The sequence below is a fragment of the Oryctolagus cuniculus genome, chromosome 7 (assembly GCF_964237555.1).
Source record: "Oryctolagus cuniculus chromosome 7, mOryCun1.1, whole genome shotgun sequence".
Lineage (NCBI taxonomy): Eukaryota > Metazoa > Chordata > Mammalia > Lagomorpha > Leporidae > Oryctolagus > Oryctolagus cuniculus.
This window is the reverse complement of record NC_091438.1, coordinates 132,334,763-132,345,791: the sequence shown is the minus strand read 5'-3', so window position 1 is coordinate 132,345,791 and position 11,029 is coordinate 132,334,763. Positions and strand designations below refer to the sequence as shown.

At 47.8% G+C, this 11,029-nt stretch overlaps 1 pseudogene; it reads right to left on the bottom strand.

The window, feature by feature from the left end:
- Positions 1 to 216: 216 nt before the first annotated feature.
- On the bottom strand, positions 217 to 1,351 carry LOC138850369 (large ribosomal subunit protein eL37 pseudogene; annotated as a pseudogene).
- Positions 1,352 to 11,029: the final 9,678 nt, after the last annotated feature.

Here is an 11,029-nt window from a genome sequence, read left to right as displayed (position 1 = left end):
GGTGAATTAGCAGGGAGCTAGAAGGGAATTGGAGCAGCTGGGGATTGAGCCTACACTCATATGGGATGCTGGTGTCTCAGGCAGCAGCTTAACTTGCTGCACCACAATGCCAGCCCCATTTGTTTTCATTTTTTATTTGAAAGGCAGAGAAAGATCTTCCACCCCTTGGTTCACTTCCCAAATGCCCCGCAACTGAGACTGGGACAGGTCAAAACCGGGAGGAGGGAACTCAACCCAGATTTCTTATGTGGTTAGCAGGGTCTGTGGGCCATCACCTGCTGACTTCTTGCATGGGCATTATTGGAAGGCTGGACTCACAAGAGGAACTGGGACTTGAACTCAGGCACTCCCATACGGAATGCAGGCATCTCAAGCCACCTCTTAACTGCTGTGCCAATTGCCTGTCTTGAGCTTTTATTTCCTAAAGAGAAGAATACGGTTAGCTTACATACTTCCTTCAAGTCTTCTGTTGTTGACAATTGTTTATGGCTTAGCATGTGAATAGTTTTTATAACAGTTCATCTGAGCCAGAGTGGAATGTATATATATATTTTTAACCAGAACATTCATTGCATGACTAAGTACTGAAATTCTCAAGATGAGCTGGATGCTGCAATAGCTTCCCCCTTGAGTTTAGCTGTTGCTCCTTCCCAGAATCCATGCCTGTCTGCTGTGTACGGTTTTTAGGTGCCTCATCTGGCCAGTCCCCATGGTATTTCATCTTCTAGCTTTGGTGCTCCAGTTCTACTTTCTCTTGCACTTGGCCAGGTAGCCAATTTGCCACAGGTCGACTTCTGACAGTGGTAGGCCTCAGAGCACAGCGGCAGCCAGTGTGTGCGTCTTATTGCAACGCTTTCCAAGTGATGTCGTCCCCTTCGTCCTGTCTCTTCTGTGGCCGAGACCAGAGACCGGAAGAGAAGACACTTCCACTATGTTGTGCTCAAAAGCTTCCACCAGGCGAATGTATATTCTGTATCAGTGGGTGCCAACTTCTAGAAGACCTGACTCCTGAACATTTCTGTATGGTTACTGATGGTTTGCCTGACCCATCAATACTTGAGAAAAAGAATATAGAATCGCCTTGGGAGGTAATTATGTCAATTCCTCTCTGTAGTCTTTCATTTTTTTAAAAGATGTATTTATTTACTTATTTATTTGAAAGGCAGAGTTAGAGAGAGAGAGAGAGTGGGAGGGAGAAACAGAGCGAGAGAGAGAGATCTTCCATTTATTTGCTGGTTCACTACCCTTTAGTAGCAAAGGCTGGGGGCTGGGCCAGGCTGAAGCCAGGAGCCAAGAGCTTTATCTGGGTCTCCCACATGGGTGGCAGAGGCCCAAGCACCCAGGCCGTCATCCGCAGCTTTCCCAGGCACAGGGAGCCAGATCCGAAGTGGTGTAGCTGCAACTCCAACCGCAGGCAGCAACTTTACCTGCTACACGACACCACCGCCCCCCCCCACATTTTGTCTTTATCTGATTTAAGAATGTTTTATGAGATATACACAAGTTTAGAATTGTTATATCTATGGAGATTTGAACTTTTTATCCATATGTAGTAACTTTCTAAGTCATTAATGATGTTTTTCTTCTAGAAATCTATCTTATATTAATGTAGCTATTCCAGCTTTCTTTTAAAAACTTTTAAGAATTTATTTATTTGAGAGACAGAGAGATAAAGACTTCCATCTGCTGGTTCACTCCCCAGTGCCCTTAATGGCCAGGATGGACTGGACTGGAGTCAGAGACCAGAAACTCAGTCCAGGTCTCCGTGGGTATGTCAGGAGCCCACTTACTTGAGCCATTGTTGCCGTTGATTTCTCAACAATGTTGCAGTGGGTCGTTTCTGAGAGGAGCAGCGTGGTGGGGGCAAGAGGCACGGAGTCACCACACAGACCCCGGGAGGGAGTCCGGTGAAAGCAGGCTTGAGGCGAGCAGCCAGCAGACTCGTTTATTTCAGTTGAAACTACATCTTATATAGCCAAGACCAGCCAATCTGGTCAAGGGGTGGTCTATGCCCCATCCAATCACAGCCTGCCAGGCAGTTTCCAAAGCCATCCAATCACAGCCTGCCAGGCAGTTTCCAAAGCCATCCAATCACAGCCTGTTGCCAGGCAGTTTCCAAAGCCATTCCTGAGTGACTAATGCTCGCTTGCCAGTGGCCACCTTGGCATGGCCCTCTCATTCCACCACAAGCCATCACCACTGCCTACTGGGGTGTGCATTAGCAAGGAGCTGAAATCAGAAGCCAGAGGCAGGCATCAAACCCAGGCACTCTGATATGAGGAGTGGGTGCCTTACTGCGAGGCTAAATGTCTGTGCCACCCTCCACACCCATTCCCTACCAGCTTTCCTTTGGTTGTTATGCCTGGTTTATCTTTTCCATGCTTTCACAGAATTTTATTTATTTATATTTATATTGGAAAGAGAGACAAAGTCAGAGAGATTTCCCATCTTTTGGTTCACTATACAAATGCTTGCAATAGCTGGGGCTGGGCCAGGCTGAAGCCAGCGGCCTGGAACTTAACCCAGATCTCCGGTGGAGGCAGGAATCCAACTGCTTGAGCCATCATGTGCAGCCTCCAGGAGTGTGCATTCACAGGAGCTGGAGACAGAGCGGGAGCTGGGACTTGCACTCAGGGATTCTGGTTTAGGCTGCAGACATCCCAAGTGGTGTCTTAACCTCTGCACCAAACGTTCATCCCTTTCTGCCTTTATAATTGGCAAGTTTAGTCCATTTGCTTTTAGTGTAGTTATTGGTATATTTGATGTGTTTTACCATCTTATATTTCAATTTTTTAAAATTTATTTTGACAGAGTTACAGAGAGAGAGAGAGAAAGGTCTTCCTTCCATTGATTCACCCCCCAAATGGCCGCTACGGCTGGTGCGCTGCGTCAATCCTAAGCCAGGAGCCAGGTGCTTCTCCTGGTCTCCCATGCGGGTGCAGGAGCCCAAGCACTTGGGCCATCCTCCACTGCCCTCCCGGGCCACAGCAGAGCTGGACTGGAAGAGGAGCAACCAGGACTAGAACCGGCAGCCATATGGGATGCTGGCAGGCGGAGGATTAACCAAGTGAGCCACAGCGCTGGCCCCGTATTTCAATTTTTTTTTGAAGATTTTATTTTATTTATTTGAATAACAGAGTTCCAGAGAGAGGTGGAGACAGAGAGAGAGGTTTTCCATCCACTGGTTCACTCCCCAGATGGCCACAATGGCTGAAGCTGCGCCGATCCGAAGCCAGGAGCCAGGAGCTTCTTGTGGGTCTCCCACGCGGGTGCAGGGACCCAAGGACTTGGGCCATCTTCCACTGCTTTCCCAGGCCACAGCAGAGAGCTGGATTGGAAGAGGAGCAGCCGGGACTAGTACCGGCACCCATATGGGATGCCGGTGCATCAGCCCAGGGCTTTAACCTGCTGCACCACAGTGCTGGCCCCAATATTTCAATTTTATTTATCCATTTTCCTGCTTTTTCCTCTCATTTCTTCTTCTTTAAGTGGTCGCTCTTTACTTATTTGAAATTTATAATCTGTATTCTTTTGATCATTATCTTTACATTTTTCCATGCATATTTGACTAATGTCTGAGTTTAAATAAACCCTCTCAGGGTAATGTGAGGACTCAAACTTCTTACTACTAATCAGGTCTCCTTTTGACTTGTAAATTTTAATTATATTCTTTTAACTTAAAATTTAGATATTGCTATTAGAATTCTTATTTCATACAGATGAGGTTTGGATTCATACATGTGCATGCCACGTATTTGTTCACCATTCTAGCTTGTATCTTAGTCTTTCCCTCTGGGATTACTTTCCTTCTTCCTGATGTACATTCTTTAGAAATCCCTTTGAAACAGTTTAGAAGTTTGTCATTGTTTCACAATTGCATCCCATTTCCAGATAAGTTCATTGCCTGATCATCCAATTACATCTTACAAATGCAGTTTTTTCCCCAGATAGCTCACATGTTGCTGTCCTGGTTCTGCATCTGATTGTTTAAATAGCTGCAGTCATTGGTAGTCTGGTTTTTTGCTGACACTCACCTTTGGTGACTTTAACTGTGAGGCCACCGATTATCTATCTACCTGAGACCTATGGGAAGTTTTTCTCCAGAAAGGATTTGCTTCTGGGGCTGGCACTGTGCCATAGCAGGTTAGGTTGCTGCCTGCAGTGCCAGCATCTCATATGGGTGCTAGTTCGAGTCCTGGTTGCTCCACTTCCAATCCAGCTCTCTGCTGTGGCCTGGGAAAGCAGTAGAAGATGGTCCAAGTCCTTGGGCCCCTCCACCCACATGGGCGACCCAGAAGAAGCTCCTGGCTCCTAGCTTCGGATCAGCCCATTTCCAGCCATTGCAGCCAACTGGGGAGTGATCCTGCAAATGGAAGACCTCTCTCTCTCTCTCTCTCTCTCTCTCTCTCTCTCTCTCTCCCTTTGCCTCTCTCTAACTCTACCTTTCAAATAAATAAATATCTTTAAAAAAATTTGCTTCTTTTTGTGCCTGTACCTTAGAGGATGCCACTACTGTGGGATGCCTGCCGTTCCCCAGAGGCCACAGGTCAGATCGTGCTCCCACCCTGCAGATGGCACAGGATCCATACTCGGCTGGAGTGCTGGGTCGGTGACTGTGGGACAGACCTGCGCCTCCCAACTGCCTGCCACTCTGCTCCCAGCTCACTGGGGTTATTGTTGGTTTTGGTTTTGCTTTTTTTCCTGATAGTTATAGGGAAAAGAATAGTCTTTTTCTTTGTTTCTAACTGGATGAGATTCCTTATTCTTATAAAATAATGGTATTGACCTTTGATTTGTAAACCTTATAAATACTCTTACAGTTTGGTTTATTATTTTTTAGCTTCTTTGGAATTCTAAGAAATGTTCTTTTTAAGATAATGAAATGGCATTTTTCCTACCTGCAAATTGAAATATATTCTTTTTTATTTTTTAAAGATTTATTTGTTTATTTGAAAGTCAGAGTTACACAGAGAGAGGAGAGGGAGAGAGAAGTGGGAGGGGGGCCTTCCATCCACTGATTCACTCCCTGATTGGCTGCAATGGCCAGAGCTGAGCCAATCCAAAGCCAGGAGCCAGGAGCTTCTTCCTGGTCTCCCACACAGGTGCAGGGGCCCAAGGACTTGGCCATCTTCTACTGCTTTCCAGGTCATAGCAGAGAGCTGGATCAGAAGTGGAGCAACCAGGACTCACACCTGCACCCATATGGGATGCTGGCATTGCAGGCAACGGCTTTACCCACTACACCACACTGCCGGCCCTGAGATATATTTGTTTAAAATACCTCCTAACAGAAGCAAAACTCTCAAATACTTTTTTAAAATTTATTTATTTGACAGGTGGAGTTATAGACAGAGAGAGAGACGGAAAGGTCTTCCTTCCATTGGTTCACCCCCCAAATGGCCGCTGCGGCTGGTGCACTATGCTGATCCGAAGCCAGGAACCAGGTGTTTCCTCCTGATCTCCCATGCGGGTGCAGGAGCCCAAGCACTTGGGCCATCCTCCACTGCACTCCCAGGCCATAGCAGAGAGCTGGCCTGGAAGGGGAGCAATCGGGACTAAAACCCAGCGCCAGTATGGGATGCCGGTGCCGCAGGTGGAGGATTAGCCAAGTGAGCAATGGCGCAGGCCCCTCAAGTACTTTTAAATTGAGTATTATTGGGCCGGCACCATGGCTCAATAAGGCTAATCCTCCGCCTGCGGCGCCGGCACACCGGGTTCTAGTCCCAGTAGGGGCGCCGGATTCTGTCCCGGTTGCTCCTCTTCCCGTCCAGCTCTCTGCTGTGGCCCGGGAGTGCAGTGGAGGATGGCCCAAGTGCTTGGGCCCTGCACCCTGCACTCCTGGCTTCGGATCAGTGTGGTGCGCCAGCCACAGCACGCTGGCCGCGGTGGCCATTGGAGGGTGAACCAACGGCAAAGGAAGACCTTTCCCTCTGTCTCTCTCTCTCTCTCACTGTCCACTCTGCCTGTCAAAAAAAAAATTGAATATTATTTTGTCACAGACTTTAGAGAGTTTTCAACATAGGTGTTAAAGTCTTTAAAAGTCCAGGGTGGGCATTTGGTGCAGTTATGATGCCACTTAGGAGGGGGGCAGAATTGTACATAGGCTGCAGCTTGTAGCACCGGCATCCAATATTGGAGTGTTAATTTGAGTCCTGGCTGCTCTACTTCCAATCCAGCTCCCTGCTGATGAGCCAGGGAAGACACTGGAAGATGACCTAAGTACTTGAGACCCTGTCACCCATGTGGGAGACCAGGATAGAGTTCTGGGCTCCTGACTTTGGCCTGGTCCAGCTCCAGCTGTTGTGGCCATTTGGGTAGTGAACCAGTGGATGGATGATTTCTCTCTCTCTCTCCTGCTCTCGCTCTCGCTCTCTCTCCCCTCCCCTCCCTCCCCTCCCCTCCCCTCCCCTTCCTTCCCCTCCCCTCCCTCTGTTACTCTTCCTTTCAAACAAATAAATCTTGAAAAAAAAAAAATATGCTACTTGGTATGCCCATATCCTGTATCAGAGTACTGGGTTCAGGTCTGGGCTCTGCTTCGGATCCCAGCTTCCAGTTGATGTGTACCCTGCAAGAACGCAGATAATGGCTCCAATAGTTGGGTCGCTGACAACCACCTGGGAGACCTAGACTGGGTTACAGGCTCCTGGCTTTGGCCTGGCCCAGCCTTGGCTGTTGTTAGCATTTGGGGGATAAACTAGCAGATAAAAATCTCTCTCTTTCTGTTCTCTGTCTCTGTCTTTCTGTATTTCTGCCTTTGATATAAATGTAATAAATTTGAAAAAGTAAAATAAAATTCCTATAACCTTTGGTCTAACACTCTGCTTCTAAGAATTTACCCTAATAAAGAAATCTAATAAATGTATAAAACTTAAATCCTGGGGCCAGTGTTGTGGGACAGCCAGTTAAGCCACTGCCTACAGCACTGAAATCCCATATGGACATGGGTTTGAGTCCCAGCTGCTCTGCTTCCAATCCAGCTCCCTCCTAATGCACTTGGAAAGGTGGCAGAAGATGGTCTACGTGCTTCGGCCCCTGCAGCCATGTGGGAGACCCAGATGGAGTGCCAGGCTCCTGGCTTCTGCTTGGCCTACCCCTTGCTGCTGTGGCCATCTGGGGAGAGAGGAGCCAGGAGCTTCTTTTGGGTCTCCCATGTGGGCGGCATTTGGGGAGTGAACCAGTGGCTGAAAATTGCAGAAATTTTTTGTACCAAATTAGATTCCCTTGTTAAAAAATTATTTTATTTCATTTGAGAGGCAGAAAGAGAACTTCCATTCACTGGTTTACTCCCAAAATGCCTGTGACAGGCAGGGTTGGGCCAGGCCAACCTTGGGAGCTGGAGGTGAACCTAGGTTTCCCCATGGGTGGTGGGGGTCCAAGGACTTGGGCCATCACCTGCTGCCGCCCAGGGTGCACATTGGCAGGAAGCTAGAGTGCGGAATTGGAGCTGGTACTCAAAGCTGCACTCTGATAAGGAATGTGGGCATCTCGAATGGGGGCTTAAACGCTGGGCCCAGCGCCTGCCTGTGACTCATCAGCTGATTCCATGTCCCGTCAAATTCCTCTCCCCAAAAGTTTCTTCCAGTGTATTCTTTCCTGTGATTCATGAGGGTATCTTTTTCCGCACACTCACACATAACAGGTGTAAGAAGTCTCAGCCTTTGCCCAGCGGCTGGGAGACTGTGTTATCTCAGTGTCCATTTCATTGGCAATTTGTGAAGCAGCATACCTTTTCGTGTGTTTTTGGCCATTTGCTTTTTTCCTAGGGATTTCTCATTCAGATCATTTTCCACTTGTCCATTTTGTTTTTAATTATTATTATTATTTTTTTTTTTTTTGACAGGCAGAGTGGATAGTGAGAGTGAGAAACAGGGAGAAAGGTCTTCCTTTGCCGTTGGTTCATCCTCCAATGGCCGCCATGGCCCGCGCACCGCGCTGATCCGATGGCAGGAGCCAGGTGCTTCTCCTGGTCTCCCATGGGGTGCAGGGCCCAAGCACTTGGGCCATCCTCCACTGCACTTCCCTGGCCATAGCAGAGAGCTGGCCTGGAAGAGGGGCAACCGGGACAGAATCCGGCGCCCCAACCACGACTAGAACCCGGTGTACCAGCACCGCAAGGCAGAGGATTAGCCTAGTGAGCTGCGGCGCCGGCCTTCCAGTGCTTCTTGTTGGAGAACGCCGTCGCCCCATCCATGCCGACAGTGCACGGGCCTCACAGCTTGAGTCTGTGCTTCCAGGTCTCCCACACAGGGGCAGGACCCCAAGCACTCGGGCCCTCTTCTACTGTTTTCCCAGGCCATAGCAGAGAGCAGCCTGGGCTCAAACCAGAGTCCACGTGGGAATGCCTGCGCTGCAGGCGGCGGCTTTATCTGCTATGCCACAGCGCCGTTCCCATGTTTTCTTTTAATTACCTGACTTTTTTGTCTCTTGCTAGCTGAAAATGGCTGGCATTTTAGGTTGTAATCTTAGGGTCTTTAAGGCTCTGAGTGGAATTTAGCCCACTCACATTTACTGTGATTATTAGTATACTTAGTCTGATTCCTAATATTTGTTCTTTCTGTTTAATCTCTCCACTTATTTGAGTATTCTAAATGATTTCTTATTGAATTTTTCTCCCTAATACTATTTCAAAATTCTACTTGTTATGTTTATTGAAAATTTATTTAATTTGAAAGTCAGAGTTATATAGGGAGCAGGAGAGACAGAGACAGTTCAGTCTGTTCAGTCCCTAGAAGGCTACAATGGCCAGGACTCAGCCAGGCCGAAGCCAGGATCCAGGAGCTTCTTCCAGGCCTCTCACATGGGTAACGGGCCCACACACTTGAGCCATCTTCCACTGCTTTTCCCAGGTCACTAGCAGGGAATTGGATCAGAAGTGGAACAGCCAGGATGCGAACCAGCGCCTATGTAGGGTGCTGGCATCACAGACAGTGGCTTTATCTGGTTTGCCACGACGCTGGCCCTTTTACCTCTTATTTTTTAATCCTTCAGTTAGTTACCTCTGAAATTATAACAAGTTTTAAAAGTCATGTTTTTCTGTCAGTGCCAAGTGTCGATCAGTATTTGCAATGTCTCATTCTCTAGACCAAGACAAGGCCATTGCTTGCTTTTAGTTTGCCTTGCTTGATGCACACCTACACACCCCTGCTCTCCCCCTGTCCTGTGTTATGTTGAAACCATTTATAATTGTTAATGATGGTTCTTTTAGTGTGCTTCTGTTTTCTCAGAGATTAAGTTAAGCTTAATTTGTTATGGGAGCCTTTGCTTTCCATGATTTCTTATGTCCCACATTTACCATTAGCTTGGATTTATTTTTTAACTTGCAGATAAATTTTCTGAGTCACTGCATGTTTGAAAAGGTCTTTCTGTTTACTCCATTCCTGAGCGCTAGTTTGAGCAGAGAGCTTTAGATTCAGAATGGTTTTTCCCGAGGATATTCTAGCTGTTGTTTCTCTGTTTTAAAGCTTCTGGTTTTGAGGCTAGCATTGTGACACTCCTTGCTATGCTGGAATTCTCTAGGGGAATGCCAGTTCAAGTCCTGGCTGCTCCGTTTCTGATCTAGCACCCTTGTAATCCACACTTGGGCCCCTGCCACCCAAGTGGAAGACCAGAATGGAGTTCCTGGCTCCTGGCTTCTTGTGGGTCTTCCATTTGCTGGTTCACTCCCTAAATGGCCACAATGGCAGGAGCTGGGCCGATCTGAAGCCAGGAGCTTCTTCTGCATCTCCCACATGGGTGCAGGGGCCCAAGGAGTTGGGCCATCTTCTACTGCTTTCCCAGGCCATAGCAGAGAGCTGGATTGGAAGAGGAGCAGCTGGGACTCCAACTAGCGCCCATATGGGATGTTGTGCTGCAGATGGAAGCTTAGTGCCAGCCCCCTGTACACTTACTTTTTTTTTTTTTAAGGTTTATTGACTTAAAAGTCAGAGTTACATAAAGAGATAAGGAGGGGCAGAGAGAGATAGAGATCTTCCAACTGCTGGTTCACTCCCCAATTGGCCACAATGGTGGAGCTGCGCCAATCCAAAGCCAGGAGCCAGGAGTTTCTTCCTAGTCTCTCACGTGGGTACAGGGGCCCAAGGACTGGGCCATCTTCCACTGCTTTCTCAGGCCATAGAAGAGAGCTGGATCTGAAGTGGAGCAGCCAGGACTCAAACTGGCACCCATATGGGATGCGGACACTGCAGGTGGCGGCTTTACCTGCTACACCACAGCGCTAGCCCCACACTTACTTTTTTTTTTTTTTTAAGATTTATTTTATTTATTTGAAAGACAGAGTTACAGAGAGAGGTAGAGACAGAGGGAGAGGTCTTCCATCACTAGTTCATTCTCCAGATGGCCACAACAGCCGGAGCTGTGCCGATCTGAAGCCAGGAGCCAGGAGCTTCTCCCGGGTCTCTGAAGTGGGTACAGGGGTCCAAGGACTTGTGCCATCTTCTGCTTTCCCAGGCCATAGCAGAGAGCTGGACCGGAAGTGGAGCAGCTAGGACTTGAACTGGCGTCCATTTGGGATGCCAGCACTGCAGGCAGCGGCTTTACCTGCTAACAGGCCTTTAACAGGAAGTAGTCTTTTATTATGCCAGCATAAGGCTCAGTTTGATTCTTATCTAAAAGCCTGAGCCTGGAACAGAGGGATATTTTCTTATATATGTTTGTAGCTTCTTTGGCTCCCTTATATGGCTATATGCCTACATTTGATTGGATATTCTAATGCTACAGGGCAGCTATAGGAATTGATACAATACTGCCCGTGTGTACACAGTCACTGGTGATGTTTCCTTTGCACACCTACTGAGCTGTGCGCTGTCTGGCGAGGGTTAACACCACCGCTGTGTGCTGGCAAGCAGAAGCTTAATCAGTTGCATGCCAGCAGCTAATGGCTACAGCTGAAATTCAGAGGCAAGCAACAGTGAGCACATTCCATTCCCAGGGTAAGTGTCTTCTCTTTCTGACCTTGAGAAGACCTCTTCCACGTTACCAACGAATTCTTGTTTCTCAAAGTGTGCTATTCAGACTCCTGTGTTAGAATGAG